Source organism: Zonotrichia albicollis, chromosome 5, assembly GCF_047830755.1.
Source record: "Zonotrichia albicollis isolate bZonAlb1 chromosome 5, bZonAlb1.hap1, whole genome shotgun sequence".
NCBI lineage: Eukaryota > Metazoa > Chordata > Aves > Passeriformes > Passerellidae > Zonotrichia > Zonotrichia albicollis.
In genome coordinates this window covers 44,982,355-44,996,276 of record NC_133823.1, presented here as the reverse complement: position 1 = coordinate 44,996,276, position 13,922 = coordinate 44,982,355, and the positions used below count along the sequence as shown (strand labels likewise).

Here is a 13,922-nt window from a genome sequence, read left to right as displayed (position 1 = left end):
AATGCCTAGCCCTCTGAACAGCTCCATACTGTTTCTCTGGAAGCTTCTTTTCTTCTTAGTGTCATTATCAGGTTACTTGCACATCTCTTTGCAGAAAGTAAGCTCATATAAAAACTGCTGGGGCAGGCTAGGGCTGGCCAGTTTGTATTTTGGTTGGTTTGTTTTTAGCCGTTGCCCAGAGCAAACATCTAATCTCAGTTTAATGGCAAACTGGCAAGAGCTTCTCTGTTTTCTTTCTCAGCCAAAAGCAAAAGAATCTAACATATTTCCTATAAAGAATCCCCAACTGACACAATATAAATTATGCATTTCTCATTATTACGGATTTTGAAAGATTAGTATAAAGAATTAGACTCTGCTCTTCTCTATTCTGTTACATAACTAAGCACTCGGGTAGAAAACAAAGTTTTGTAAACACTATGTAGCAAATATTTTCAATTATTTAGTATTATAAATCAGTAAATTATTCCAGCTTATAAATTAGTTCAAAAATACATGGTAAGGGAGATGACATACAATGTATGCCACTCACTCTAGAGTGTCACTTGGACTCTGAGTACTTTATTGTTTGAAGACGCTGTAAAACAGTAGAAGCCATTTCATTCTACCACTGGAAGCCAACCTTTAATCCACCTAATACACTTGTAACATCTTAATTTCCCTATGCTGTCTGTGGTGAAAACGTTATCTGCAATACATGCTAACAATATATTGCTCCAGGGAGCATCTTCAGACACAAGATTTTAAAGTTGTTTTCAGTTCTTTCCATCTTGTCAAGAGATGAAATTAAAAAACATCATTGTTAAAAGCATCTTTAATTTTGAGAGCAAATGGCAAATAGCGATGGGCAAAGAAGATACCTAAGGGCACTATATATGTACATAGAGACACATAGCAATGACATTTAATATGACTGCATCAGTTTTTTGGCACAGGAAATGTACTGCCAAACAGTTCTGTGTAGGAGCACAATCTCCTCCAGGCATTTCATGCGCTGTGTTTTTTTCATTATGCATTTCAAATACAGTGTTTTCAAGCTATCAGCTAAGTACCATAGCTTCCCAGTAAACCTGATCTATGACCTTGGGAATAGTGTACTTTTGGGCATGGTTTTCTTTGAAATTGTTAGAAATTGAGTCAATAACTTGCAATTATTTTTTTCTTTGAAACGGATCCTAGGCAAGGGTGTGCTAATCCATTCAGTCATTCCAGTTACGTCGCAGGGCATGAAGGAAAGACCACTCAAGTCAGTCTCCATGTTTTTATCTCACTCTCTTGTGTTTTCTGACTTTGGCAGCAATTCAAGGCTAACCTCTGCCCAAAGACTCAATATTTGCTTCTGATCAGCATTATTAAAAAGTCTTTTTTTGTTGTTGTGATGGGACATAACCCCACTTCTGACCCCCATGTTTCTCTCTGGCTCTGACCCACCAGTTTCTTCACTGTCACCACAAGCATCCCACTGCAGAAATCTTGTGGGTATAGTCCCTCTCTCCCTGGAAGAGTTCACCTGACCAGAAGCACAGAAACTAGAAAAAAAAAGATAGATAAACATCCTTATACTCAGGCACCTCTCCTAAAAATAACCTCAGAGTGCATTGAGCAAACTTTCAGTAACATGTGGACGAAATAAAACAAGTGCTCTTTCTGTAACAGAGTACCTATCTACCCTGTGTGATCAATAAAAAACAGGGCACATTCTTGAAGATACCATGGCACATCTATTTATTTTTCAGGTCTGTGAATAGAAGAGAATATGTTGAAAATATTGAACATGATATTAAATAATCCAGAAGAACTGAATGATACCTAGCATGTAGTCCTGTTTGCTCATACCCCAGGAGCTTACAGCTCACATATCTTCTATGGAAATCCACCATTCCCTAGGCCTTGGTAAGTTATCCATCTGTACTTTCATGCTCAGCAGGATGGTTATATTCATTGGCTAAATCAACGTTTACAGAGAGCATTGTGCCATAGGGGAAGAAACACGGGAAGGCTGGCACTGAGGACTTGATATTCATTCCCTCCACAGGTATTTCAGCAGTTCTGTCTTACCATAAGGTAGCTCTGGAAAGTTTCTGTGGATGGTAGACCTGAAAGGGTTAAGTGCTGCTTTTGGTTTTTCTCTTGTCCAAATGGTAAGTGTCAACGGTTTGTGCTCTGGCCAACTGCTTCATGTCATGATTCAAAATTCTAAATGTGAAAACCATGGAGGTTAAAATTTGATTAAAAATCTCACTAATAAAATGTAACAGTACTCTAATTTATTCCACTATTTTCCTTCATGATGTTTAGCAGATCTGTGTCTGGTTGTCAACTGACAGCATTAATTTTCAATAACCACGAGGGTGCAGAGCCTGGAGCCATGGGGGCACATATATGTTGTTGGTCTATATCATGCACATCACTGACAGGAGGCAGAAGTATGGGATTCTCACTTCCATGAAGGAAATTTTCTGTGCTTGGGAAGAAAAGGTGGTGGTGGCACACAGATGGTCCAGGGGACCATTTTGTTCTGTCTCTCAGGGTCTGACTGGCTCTGGGTCCAGCTGGTCAGACATTATATTTCTTTTTTGTAAATCACTATCTCTTTGCATATTTTTGCTATTTATATTGTTGCGGTTACTGCTCCTTTTTGTACATCATTGCTGTTTCCAGTAAATTTTTCATATCTCAGCTCAGGAGCTCTGCATTTGTCCTTCTCACCAGAGGTAGGCAGAGCAGAGAACAGATAATGTTTTTTCTGTTTCATCTGAGCAGCAATACCATTTCTAAACCATCACTTTTGTATAAGAGAGAGGTCTGCCAACTCAATAAAACAGAAGGGATTCTTTTTTTCACTTTGCATATGAATACCAAGGCATGAAGGATGTACAGAAATTCATGTTAACCATGATATTTCTAAAATATTTCTCTTCTTTTTAAAATTAGAAATGCCAGATAAAATCCTTCCTAAGTACTATCCTTCATTTCACATTTTATAGTGTTACAATATTTACAAATTAATTTCAAAGGTTTCTTTAAATGTTTAGTTGGTACATTTGTGTCTTTCTACCTAAGCTGTGAGAGACAGAGGGAGGGGGAGGATTGAGAGACAGGGAGATAGATAATTGGGTAGATAAAGGGACAATTCAATCTTGGTTACCACTGACGTAAATGTGAATCACATTTACTGAAGTCAGCATATCTTGTCTGACACCTGGGGAAATGAGAGCAGAATGTTACTCTTACCATTTTTTAAAATACCATTATTGGAGTTATTGCATCAATTAACATTCTCAAATATATATTTTTCTCCACAGACCTATGAGTTCTGCCATCCAGTGAACTGTTCAACTGTCATTTAAAACAGCCACTCAATAGCACTTTAAATTAACAGAAGTGGAGGTGATAGGATTATCATTAAAATGTGAAATCAAAAATAATTTTGTATTTATTAACCGCTTATAATAAGATTAATAGTATATGATTAGTCACAGTCTGAGAGACATAAAGATTTTTTTCATACTGTATTTAAACAAAATTATTTAAGAAAATTTTATATATGCAAGCCCAAAATGTGCATATTTGAGTGCATATCCTCTCATTCTGGCACACTACTAATTTATGAAGGCATGGATTCTGCAAGCACATTTATCTTTAATTTCATTTAGAAGACCATTGATACCAAAAATACCAGAGATGTACAAATACACTGTTTTGAACATGCTTGTATTTAATCTAGTGTAATACAGACACAAGACTGACTGAAATATCACTTAGCCTATTGTACTAGCTATAATAATAATATAAATACAGCCAATAATAGTTTGTACTTCCTTATGTGTATGTACATATATATATCAAGTAATAAATTAGCACCAGAAAAACTATTGTAATCAACAATCTGCAATAAATTATGATATTTTTAATACTGTATTCATACTGGGAAAATCCAGGGCAGGACATTATTTTCTTCTAATTGCATTCCCTAAGTGCAGGAGTTGTAACAAAACAACAGATGCTAGGCATAGCTAGAGATATGAATCTTTGATTTGTTTTTATAACTGCTCTGACATTTAGGCTGTGGGCTTTAAGAGGAGATTCCAAGGCAAATGTTTTCATCATCATCTGACTCATTTTTGCCTGGAGGAAATACCAATTAAAAAAAAAGAGATAAATAAGCAGCAGCAGGAGATTATTGTTAGGCAAAATTTCCTCTGGTGGTTCCGCTGTGTTTATCATGTTCTGCTGAACACTAACTTTTACTGAGAATTACACACTTTCTCCCTCTCATACACCATATTTATCTTGATTTGTGTTTGTGATGGTACACAAAGGTTCAAACAGTCCTTATAAATCATTTCACTTGTCTAATATTGCCCTTATGGGGAAATTACATGTTCACTGGGAGACAGTAGCAACTAATAGAAGAAGCCAGCAAAGAAAACGTGCAAAAAACTCTCCAACAAATCACAAGCAAAATGTCATTGCGTTTAATTACTCTCCCCAGCAAAATAAGCACATGATGGTGCCTGCATGTAGTGATGAATATAGCATGTGATTAGCACTGAATGTAAAGGCATGCACTGCCAAGGGGAAAATGCTCATCTTCTATAATAAATTCTCTACTAGATTTTGAGAGATATTGCAGACCCTATGCACACAGAGCCCCAGAGTAAGTTCAGGACCAGCCTTTCCTTCCAGGTTACAATTTGATTTTTTTAATTGTTGGTGCTGGATCTTCAATGCTCTCCTATGTCTGTGCTTTTCAGATCAGTTTACCAAAGAGTATGAAGTACAAAATTTTCTTTGAACATAGATTTTAATAGATAATTATTCCATACTCAATGGTAGACATTTATTAAATATAACTGTGTTTTGTAAATCAGTTCTGAATTGGAAAAAGATTTGTAACACCTCACAAATATGTACAATGAAAATTAGACATTTTCCTCTGCTTAGAGGAAGAAAGATCTGAAATGGTTTTTTCCTATAGAAACTGAAGTCTGTCCAAATCTAGTCTGCTGATTGGGCCCCATAATTTGTGTATGACAGGGTTCTCATACATTCCTCCCTGACTGCAGCAGGAGTCTTCAGATCTTTGCAATGTGAACACAATTATTTAAGGGATACAAAAATGCAGTCTTTTAGATGAAGAAACTGCTTCATTTAGTGATCCACAGGGAGTCTTTACGGGGAGAAGTGGATGTGATAACTACTAGATCAGCTGTGTTTAAATTCTGAATTAATGTTAGTTTTTTTTCAAGTGTTATAAAATAAGAAAATACTTAAAGGGGGGGTGGTTTGAATTTTGAGTAAAAGGGCTACAGAATAGTCATGTGAGATGAAGAATGAGAATTGTGGACAGCTTATTACACGTTGCCTGTGCCAATTCTTCTTCCTCAGGAAAAGGACTCCTCACACTCTTCCTCTGCTCCAGCATGGGATCCTTCCTGTGGAACACAGCTCTCCATGGACTTCTCCAATGCGAGTCCTTCCCATGACCTGCAGCTCTTCATGAACTGCTACAGTGTGGGTCCCCCATGGGGTCACAAGTGTGGGCTCCTCTATGCACAAACCCTCCAGGTCCTGCCAGGAGTCTGCTCCAGTGCAGGTTTCCCACAGACATCTGCCTGCTCCACTGTGGAATCCTCCACAGGCTGCAAGTGGAGCTCTGCTTCCCCCATGGACCTCCATGGGCTGCAGGGGCACTGCTGCCTCACCATGGGCCGCACCATGGGCTGCAAAGGAACCTCTGCTCTGGCACTCAGAGTACCTCTTCCCACTCCTCCTACACTTACCTTGCTGTCTGCAGAGTGGCTCCCCTCAGCCTGATTCCCCTCTCCTGGCTGCAGTTGCCATTGCAGAGGGGGTTTTCCCCTCTTTATTAAATCCATTTCCCCAGAGATGCTACCACCATCACTGGTAGGCTTGGCTGTGGCCAGTGGTGAGTCCCCCCTGGAGCTGACTGGCATTGGATCTGCCAGACATGGGGGAAGTTTCTGGAAGGTTGTGACAGAAGCCACCCCTGTAGCTCCCAAAAACCTCACCATGCAAACCCAGTATGCTGGGTATTGCAAAATATTGGCCAATTTTTTCTCCTGCTTACTTACAGAGTGAAAACCCAGTATGTGGTAGCTACGCCTTTGAGAGTCCATATTTGTCAGAACACGTTGCAGTTAAGATTGCATGTACCAAAATGCCTGTTTCACATCCTTTGGGAATTTTGACCGTACCTTTCTGCACAGCCATGCCTACAGTCTCTTCTCTGGGGGCTCTAAGTAGAAAACAGAGAGGTCTACAGACTCCTTGAGCCCTTTCTCTTGTGGGAGACCAGCAAGAATGGACCTCGTAGGTATTTGTTTGGAGTTTAGACTAATTTTTTTTTTTGCAAATGAGGATCTTCCAAAAACAGAGCAAAAAATTAGTTCAGTATCCACACTGTTGTTGAATAAACAGAAGCTAAATAAAACATACCTCAAATGTTATCCCTTTCTTAAAATGAAAGACACATCTGAATGATTTTCCACATATAAGGTAATAGATATTTTGAGTGATTCAGACAAACAAGTACTCTAGATATTAACAGGGGAAATGATCTTTCATGTGTGTTTTTATTGTGTTTTCTTTTCTTCACTCTTTTGACGTGTTTTGTAAAGAATTTCACTATGAAACTCAGAAGAAAATTCTGCATCACTTAAGGATATGTAGAGCTCCTACCTGAGAATGACATGGATTAACTTGCAGAATGAAATCTGGCAGTATTTCTACTCTTCTGAAGAGCTTGAAGAAGGAATCATAGCTTCAAATTCCTGTTCCTAGCATTTAAGATCTATCTTACAGGCTGGAAATAATAAATAACTTCTAGAAGTTTTTCAGAAATTGTTTTGAAAATAAAAAATTCTGACATCCATATGAAGTGTTTGCAAAATGAGTTTGTGCTCTGATTCTCCAGAGTTGTACAAGATCTGTTGCTAAAAAGGAAATGAAAACCCTTCAGAAGCCTGTGATTTCTCTTTAAAAAAAGTTTTATTTTAAGATTAAAATACTAATAATATGCATGTGCATTCTGTTTGCTGTCCTGGAACCTTGAACTGTGAAATTACATGCTCATGCAAATTTGAAAAGTAACCATATTTACATAGATTAGAAATGTGCCCAGATAGATAAAGAAGTAAAAAATACAGATAGACATTATAAAAATACTAAAAAAAAAAAAAAAAGAGCTTATGAATCCTGTACCCCCCCCCAAAAAACAAACACAATGAGGTCTAATACTCTTTGGAAGCACCAGCAATTATAGAGGTTTTCTTATTCAAATTCTTTGAGTTTAGTGAGATTTTACCTATGCTCTCCAGATTGTTTGAATATAAAGCCTCTTTCTTTGTTCATTTGCTATTTCTGTGGTTTACAGTTGTGAGAAAAAGCCACAAATTTTCAAGAATAATGAATGTCTGAAATAGTGTGATGACAGCAGGGCAAACTGTACTCTATTTCATTTTCCACTGTTGAGCATTTTGTGAAGTCATTTACAACGTGAGTTCAAATTGCATATAGACATTCTAATTTGGATTTAGGAACAAATTATACCTGTTTGCATGGCTGTAAGTAACTTCAATATATGCTAGCCAGTGAAAAAGCAAACTCAGTACCTTCAATAGAGCCATTCATTTCTTGTTTTAATACATGTATCTATTGTCTGTCCTTCAAATCAGTTTTTTCTCTTAATTTTTAAGGATATATTTTTGTTGCTATTTCCCAGAAAAATAATTGGAGGAGTGCAGGGGGTCAGATAAGGTTAATTCCATTAAATAAAGGGAGATTTATAAGTTACTGGGCTGTTGTGGGAGACAGCTAGCAGGCATATGTCTGTTAATGTTGAGATGATAGCTGTTAAAGCAAGTGACCTTTAGAGCAGTGAGAGGGGGCAAACCAGCACAATTACATTGAGGTGGATGGATATGCACAGACCAAAGAGCTGATGCTGCAGCCTCATGCACATTTTGAGTGGGTTTTACCTCAGACTAGCCCTAGTTTGGTCCCTTAGGCAGAGTGACTGCAGCAAAAGAATCTTAGATACATTCCTGGTGCATGTTTAGGTTCACCTTAAAAAAATCCAGTGCCTTGAGACCACTCCGCAATACCAACTAACTGTCTTTGCTTTAAGTAGGAACATTTGGCAGATTCTCTGCAAAAGCACGAACTGACCAGACCGAAGAGCTAAGGCAGCTACAGCTGCAGCACAGCACATGCCCTGCAGAGCTTTGCTGCATAAACTCACAGCCCCACTAGTTTTCAGTATAACTGCCCCCTTCCCAAGAAACATACAAGCAAAAATGTACATTGCCCATCTGAGGCTATGAGTACCAGAAACACGCTTCAGAACCATAAATCAGTTTCATCTCTTATTCTGTTTGTCCTGAAATAATGACTGCACCTTCCTCAAACTTGTCACTTTCCAAAAAAACAGAGAGAATTTTCTTGGAAACTTAGTACCCATCACTGCCACCTTTTTAATTTTTTTGGGTGTAATATTTTCTGAGAGGAAAGGATTGCAATAATGAAAGTACCAAATGTAATTCTGCATAGCTCAGCATTAAAACATCACAAGTTATATCCCTAGAGACTGTATTAGAATTCAGATGATTAAAAAATAATTCAGGAGGGTGGAATGACAGAGTTGTCATGGATCTTATTGTAATTAATTCTGTAGAGTTCATGTTATGAATTTTCCCTTATTGATCTCAGAGCTAAAAATATAAAAATCTGGACATCTCATGTAGTAACTGGCTTTCACGTAGATAGGGATTTTTTTTTTGAAAACACCAAATACCATTATTTCGATTACTAACTTGTGAAAAATTGACTTTTGTGTTGTTGGTGGCATATTATACTAAACTGATTAATTTTTTAGTCTAGTCTTTAGAATAATATTGAAGACACTAAACAGTTAACACTGTACTTTCATATATGGCTCTTAAACATTCAATACTTGAAGTATTGAACTGTATATGAAAAATTTCAGGTGAAAATCAGTAACTATTTTTATTTATATGAGAAAAAAATTCACTTTTGTTATAGAGCTGATATATGGTCTTGAAAGTTGTATGAAGAGGGAAAAAGAGGGCAGTCTGTTGTGGTTAAGGGATCTGAATTATTTGAAAAGCAACGCTTGGAACACTGTAGTTACTGTTGCTACATGAGTTGAAAACAGAACATGGATGTCTATTTTCAAGTATTTGATAAGAAAGCACAGTAAATAATTTATTACTGTCTCTTTTCAAATCCTTCGGAACTATATTTAGTAAAAATCTTTACAGCTTGCACAGTACTATTCAAAGGCTGAGCTATGTCTTCATGTAGACATCCGTATTTATCCATCATACATGTTGGTCTATCAAGTTGTTTTCTGTCATTATCTTTGTCTGTTTGATTCCAGGGTAGCACAATGTCATTGAGTCAGAAGAACAGCTGCTCATTCCTGCAAATAGCATGCCTCAGAAAACCCATGTCATGCCATGTGGACTTACCCTGGAATTGCTTGTTAGTGTCTAGACAAATCAAGAAGATAAATTCCAAGACTTCTTCTGTCAGATTAATTGTCATTTTATTCTATTTCCTTTGATTTCTCAGCTGCACACTGGACATATAATTCTTATGACTGGCTGACAACTGGGTATCCAGTGTTTCTAATATAATCCTTCCAAATCCATGGGATGATAGTAGCAACAATGGCAACAAAAGTTAATATAAACAGCCTATATTATTATCTTTTTTCTGTTCTCCTCCACCCCAAGAAACAAGCTTTACAACAGCTACTCTAGATCACCCAATCTTCTTGTTTAACCCTAGCCCCACACCTAAGCCCCACACAGCTTCTCACTCCCTATTCCCTGATGGGATGACAGAGTGAATCAGAGGGGTGAAAGTGAGAAAACTTGTGTGTTGAGTTTAAAACAGTTTAATAGGAGAAGCAAAAGCCATGCATGCAAGCATGGCAAAGCAAGGAGTTCATTCACCACTTCTCTTGGGCAGGCAGCTCCAGGAGAAGCCAAACTCCATCACATGTAACAGTGACTTGGGCTGACAAACACCAACACTTTGAGTGTCCTCCCATTCCTTCTTTTTTGGCCAGCTCTATATGCTGAGCACAGGACCATAAGGTATGGAATATCCCTTGGCCAGCTGGGGTCAGCTGCTTTGCCTGTGCCCCTCCCCCCAAACTTCTTTTACACCCTCAGTCTCCTTGCTAATGGTGTAGGGTGAGGAGCAGAGAAGGTCTTCGTTCTGTGTAAGAACTTCTCAGAAGTTCTTTTTAATAAAACAACCCTGTGTTATTAGCACTAGTTGCAGAAAAAAAGAAAAACAAAAAACAAAACAAAACAAAACAAAAACCACCAAAAAAAAAAAAAACCCAAAAAAGCCCCCCCAAAAAACCAGCAAAATACCCCAAACCTAATCAAACCAAACCAAAAACAAACAAAAGAAAAACAAACAAAAAACCAAAACAAAACAAAATAAAAAAAAATCCTAACAACACCACCAAAAATCCCCGAAACACAGCTCCATACCAGGAACCATGAAGAAAATTAACTCTATTCCAACCAAAATCATCACATGAAACATAGGTTCTACAAAGCTTGCTACCGTCTTCAATTCCAAAACATGTTTTGGGATCTTATGCTAAATCTTATGCTAAAAACCTGCATAGGTTTTTTCTGCCAATTAATTGTTTATTTTGGGATGCAGAACAATGGGATCACTTCTTCCTGAGTCATCAGCAGTAACAAATTACCTGTGTGTTACCTTTTATCTTTCAGCTCACCACAGGGGACCAGCTCTAGGTGTGTGGTGTGACCCTTGGGGCTGTCCTATACAGCCAGGAGTTCAATGATCCTTGTTGGTCCCTTCCAACCCAGGATATTCTATGATTCTATGATTCTACTGCCTCTCTGTCCAAGAAGTTTAAAATTAAGTTCTTCATAATTTCCTCCAGTTTCTTTTCCTCCAGTTCCTTTTAAAACACCCAGAAACGTTGTCAGTGTTCTTCATCAAAACTAAAAATTTTAAATCTTGAGTCAAAACTACTTGGCTACAAGAAATTGAGAATTAAATCACAATTTTCAGTGAACTCACTGGAGCTAGCCAGTATGTAAGTACCTGGATGCGTGTTATCCTGACTATATCAGTCTTATGTTCCCAGAAATTAAGCAGATTAGGCATTAATTATTTGCATGTATGAACAATCAGTGCTAGAGGAAAGCATAATATTTATTACTAATTTTAATATTTTACATAGAAAATAATCAGCATTAGTTTACCAAACTTTAGAAGTGTTTTCATGTACTTTAGTTCTTTTTATTTATTTTTCATGTCCAGGTTAAAAGAGAGGTAGAGAAAGGAAAAACTGTATACTTGCTGTGGGTTAGAGCCCGCTGCCGCATGTTTTTGTGGGTGTTACAGTAGACATGTAACCTTAATATAATGAGATATCAATTTAAAGAATTAATGTATACAATTTTGAACCTACCTATGGGAACACAGGTAAATTTTGGAAGTATTTCTAGTAATATTCATGCCCACTGTTTAAAAGAATGTCATGGTTTTAAGTTCAGCTGGAAATTAAACACTACACAGCTGCTCAGTCAATCCTCCTTCTCCACCCCACAACAGCATGGAATGGCCAGGAGAATCCAAGTAAAGCCTGTAGGTAGAGGTAGAAAGAGTTTATTAATCAAAAATAAAATAAAAAATACAGTAATATCCATAAATTATAATAATAGTTTATAAGCAGAAAAAAATCAAGTGTTGCACAATATAATTACTGACCACCCACTGACCAGTGACAGACCCTTCCTCCAAGCCCAGATCTGCTCCCATTGTGGGTAACTCCCTCCATTTTATACACTTAACATGACAGTTCTGGCTGTCCCAGCTCTGCTCCCTCCCAGTTTATTTTGTTTACCTGTTCACTGGCAGGGCATGTGAGAAGGAAAAAGTCTTTCACTTAGAATAAATATGACTTAGCAAAACCAGAAATCATCAGTGTGTTATCAAAACCATTCTTATCCTGAGTCCAAAACCACAGCATTGTAACAGCTACTCAGCAGAAATTATCTTAGCTGAAATCAGAACAAATTATTGTCTGGTGACCAGTGCAATTATACTCAATTGCCATGGAGAAAGATGTATGAAATAAAAGTAAAAAATATTTTCCTTTAATAAATATGGTAACAAATAAAATGCTGCAGGGTTTGTAAAGACCCAGAAGGTCAGCAGTGCTAAGTGCAATATATCACTTCTACACAAGGGCTTTTAAATTCAGCGCTCTCCAATTCCTGCACTAAAGAGAGTGTTTATTGTTAATCCAGTGGGAATAGGTGGCTACTTCAGGAGAAGAAATGGGATTCAATAGTATATGTTCATCTTCTTATTTTCAAAATTAAATTGGACATAATGAAAATTATGTTTTCTGTTATTATTGTGCAACTATTTGCTCTAAATCTTAGGGCATTTTGGGAAAATGTGATGGCTAGGGAACTCAGCAAAAACACAAAGCTGGTTTGCTGCTTTGCTCTTCTAATCCATCCATGGATACTAACAATTAGAGCATTATGAAAGTTGAGTTTTTTTGGTATCCCTTCTGTTATTCTGATCACAACCTACCTAATCTACAATATTTTATTTATTGCATGTCATTGTGTCGATGAACATGCATGTATCATGATCTACTGAAATGCAAAACTTCCTGAAATTTTCAATTAATTAATAATTAGTCTGAGATGTAAGAGTTAGAAAAATTCCTCATTACTGTGTTTTTCTAATCTAAATTGTAAGAGCAGCCTCTTCAATTCTATATTTATGTGCATAATTTTTGGCTTGTATTTGAGTGGTAACAAATTCAAAGGTTGATATTGCTACTTTCACCAACTCATTTCTCCAGCAGGACAAATAGCAAAACAAGCAGAAAATCATATACATGTTCCTACTTCACATTTGTTAGCATACTAATGATGTGAAGTTGTCAGAGCCAAAGCATCTCAACTTGCTAATGATTTCCTGTACCTTAGCCAGGACAAAAGGGATAAGCAGATAAACTGAAACTCCAGTTTCCAAGGAGACCATTCCAGAAACATGTAAGAAGTATTTAAGTAGGCACAACATGTCTCCAACAACTAGAGATTTTTTTCCTCACACAGTGAAGTATGTAAGCTATGAAGAGGAATCTGCGCCCTCCAGACTCCATTCTGAAGCTGAGGTCTTGTGAGTTAGTGTGGCTTGCCATCCAAATGCCTTGCACAGAAGAATAATGAGTTCTCTGGATTCCTGTAATGTTTCAGATGGTTATCAGTCACAAGCACTGAGCAGAATTGTGCTTTTTGCATACTTACCTATCTGTCTAACTCTCTGTCTAGCTATACGTGTGTTCATTTTGCTGTTTTATTTATGGCCACAAGAAAGCATGTCTTCTTCATTTAAATTTCAGTAAGACATTCTGTGCTAGGACACACAGTGCATGAAAATAGAACCAAACTGTAGAGGGGTCTGGAAAAATATTTGATGTTACTTGAGGAAAACAGCCCTTAGGATTATCTTTCCTCAACTCAAAATGTTGCACATAAGGAGGTCTTTTTTAGAGTACTAGATCCTGCTTTTCCTTTCCCATGTTGTCATGAACATCTTTGTTTCCTGCTAGACTTACAGTTGATGTTGCAAAACATGCAGCTCTGTAATAAAAACTTCCACACCTATCCCATACAAATGTTTTTTCCAACTTTTCCATGCTCAAGAGAGACATAAAGAGGAGGACAGAAAATTTCTTTCAAATTATTCAGTGAATATGGAAAAAAATAAATGGTGAAAGAGAGCTACACTAAATTCAGTTTTAAACAGCTGCCTTGGCATCAGTGAGTTATGGACCTTTGCACATCAGAACT

At 37.3% G+C, this 13,922-nt stretch overlaps 1 long non-coding RNA gene across 1 annotated transcript in view; it reads left to right on the top strand.

The window, feature by feature from the left end:
• Nucleotides 1-7,068, top strand: part of LOC113459646 (uncharacterized) — a 196,005-nt gene extending 188,937 nt beyond the window's left edge. The window contains exons 9-11 of the long non-coding RNA XR_003381081.2: nucleotides 1,737-1,893; nucleotides 2,036-2,141; nucleotides 3,306-7,068. This is a non-coding gene — a long non-coding RNA (uncharacterized LOC113459646). The remainder of the gene's footprint in view (nucleotides 1-1,736; nucleotides 1,894-2,035; nucleotides 2,142-3,305) is intronic.
• Nucleotides 7,069-13,922: the final 6,854 nt, after the last annotated feature.